Source organism: Ostrinia furnacalis, unplaced genomic scaffold (genome assembly GCF_004193835.3).
Source record: "Ostrinia furnacalis isolate ACB-3 unplaced genomic scaffold, ASM419383v2 OfSCF3355, whole genome shotgun sequence".
NCBI classification, from domain to species: domain Eukaryota; kingdom Metazoa; phylum Arthropoda; class Insecta; order Lepidoptera; family Crambidae; genus Ostrinia; species Ostrinia furnacalis.
Window position 1 is genome coordinate 479 of NW_021133594.1, and position 2,877 is coordinate 3,355.

The following is a 2,877-nucleotide window of genomic DNA, read 5'->3' on the forward strand; positions in this document are numbered from 1 at the left end:
TTTTGTTTTTTGGTTCAAAAAATGTAAAAAACCTGGGTGTCAAAAAATCTAGTAAAAAACAAACACTAACAATTTTACCCCCCTCCCCTCTAAATACCCCAAAAATACCCCTGATCAGTCAGTGAGTCAGTGAGTGAGTAGGAATCGAGCTTTATATAATATAGATAGAAGAGTGCCAACCCTAACACTCAGTTGAAGTGTAGGTATTTAACTCGCCGAAAGGGCTAAGTTTCCGTACTGCTTTAGCTCATATATCTACTGTGCTTACAACCATTGCTGAACTAATATTACTCGATTAGTTGAACCCTCAGATCATAGAAAGAGAATAGATATGAAGTCGCGCGTAACTACAAAGAGAACCAGTGACCCCACATTTCCCCCACCACAGCTCCCACACACACATTCAACTGTGTATAAACAAAGCGACTGAGAGTCTACGACAACATGTGCAACCGGCTTAAAAGTGCTGTGATTGGCCAGAAGGCGTGCCTTATGGCCAATCAATGGCCGCGTGACGTGACGCACACTTTGAAAAAAGCAATTAGAGAGAAGAAGATAAAATGGAGTCGATAAGATATCGATACTTTAAATCCTGGGGGCAAGGCTCAAAATTGGTTTAAAAAATGCTTGTATGAAAACCTTTTTATTAAATACGTTATTATTATGTTCTTTAACGATTTTTGCATAAAGGAGTCAGTTCCATTTTGTATGGACGAAAAACTCAGAATCAATTATTGGGACTAAATGAAGTTACCTTATATTAATTTACCCCAACCAAAGCTCAATGTCGTTATCGATGGAGTATAGAAGTTATAGACTGACAAAGTTTGTATGAAAAGTCATGGGCTTAACCCATGACTTTTAGGTACTTGCGATTTTTACCAGTATTTACAATATTGGTAATATAATTATTATTTACTTTAATAATAATAACAGGATCACTGTAATTATTATTAACTACTATCGCGCATTAACTTTTTAATTATGGCGNAGCCCTGCACTATGTTACGACCGGCACATGCGGCCGTACTGTGTATTTTCACGCGTCAGTGGATATCGGAAGAAATAAAATACATTGCGCAGTAGTTACGCATGACATAAAGTGGTTGCTAACTAAATCGTCAATGTACAACGTGTTTGAATTTTTATCACCACTAATTTCGATATCGCAGTAAATGTCACGGAACTGAATTCGTTCGTAAAAATGTTTAGTTTTTTTTATTTATAAGCAAAATACCAATGGATTTGCAATACTTACATGTGGTAAATGACTTCATTGTTCCTGTAGTTCTTCGTTTCACTTATGTTATTGCACGTTACGACGCATTATCCAACAATATCGGAGAACATTTCCTCAGTACGAATGAATCGCGACTAACCTGGCGTCGCGGGCGATGTTCGTTTCTGGGCATATCGCGGAGACACGCGCCACGCCCCCGTTTCACATCTATTCCTTTCTATGATCTGAGGTTGAACCTAACGGATGTGTTCTGCAAAGTACACAATTAAGAAAACCTTGAGCACTGTTGGTGACTACAATACCGTGGGCCGTGGGAATTCTTTGTATGTACTATGTACCACCCACCATTAGTCCAATCGACTGGTCTATTACACAGTCGTTAGGCCCGTCCCGTTGCATTCACTATCACTAATGAAGATATTAAACAAAATTGCAACTGCTATTTGAAACCATACAGTAGTTTGAAATCTGAACTCAAATATTTACAGTGTGAGGTTTGTTTTCCTTCAGTCGTGATTCCCCGTTACGTAGTAGATTCCGCGTATAGCTCAGTCATATTTCATAGAATCTTGTAACAGGTCCAAAGACCGTGAATGGGTCGTTCTAATTGACCACCAAACTACACTTTTTGGGGTATTTCACACTGCCTTTACGGGAATTACACGCTTTGTGATATGATAATTGGACTTCCATAAAAGATACACAATAATATGCGAAGGTTAACATTATCATAGTTGAGATGAATAATAATATCGCCATAAAGTTGTATTACCTGTTGGCTCTACAATGTATAATGGCACTATCAACTCTAATGACACATCTACTTTTAACTTTAAACCAACTAAGCAATGTGGCCCTGTATAAACTTTGCTGTTTACGAAGGCCCACAGTGCCCACTACTGTATTAAAGAAACCCCGGAAGAGGGTAAAATTACGTCATAAATTATCGACAAAAACATTTATTTTTATTAAAAAATATATGAACTGATAAACTTTCTATGGACTACAAAAAATCGACTGCAAAAAGTATTGGTTCTATTTCTATAAAATAAAAACAATACCAAGCTTTGTGTTGACGATATATTAACAAATAACTCACATACTAGTGGATATTCATTTCTTAAAAAATGTTTTATACAAGAAAAAAAAAAGGTTTTGTCTGCACTCCATACAAAACATTGTGGTTTGGCCGATTGAGTGATTTTCCACCACAGACTGACGTTATCAGCACGGATGCCCATTACGCGTGTTTTACTCTTTTTATTTATTTTCAGACATCTAGAAACGATGACAGCCGGCATCTTATCTTAAACGATCATCACCTTGACAGTGATACTTAATATTACAACTTCTGTGGAAATTAAAATATAAATATAAAGATTAGATATGTATGGGTTTCTACATATTTCTATGAAAACGTCATAATGTAGCGTCATGACGTTTTCTTGAGTATGTAGGTATTCTTAGCGTAAAATACATCCGTGTGCATTTTCCTTTTATGGATCTATTATTTATTTTATGGATTAACTTATTTATTAGAGATAATAACGTAAATAATACCGAGATTATTGTGTATTTGTGTAATATTACTATTTAATGGAAATATAATGGTTGTCTATTTATAGTAAAACAGTTTA

General features: G+C 35.8%; 1 long non-coding RNA gene across 1 annotated transcript; it reads left to right on the forward strand.

The window, feature by feature from the left end:
- Window positions 1-262: 262 nt before the first annotated feature.
- On the forward strand, window positions 263-2,642 carry LOC114357801 (uncharacterized). The gene is made up of 2 exons (XR_003656333.1): window positions 263-298; window positions 1,470-2,642. It is a non-coding gene; the product is annotated as an uncharacterized LOC114357801 (long non-coding RNA).
- Window positions 2,643-2,877: the final 235 nt, after the last annotated feature.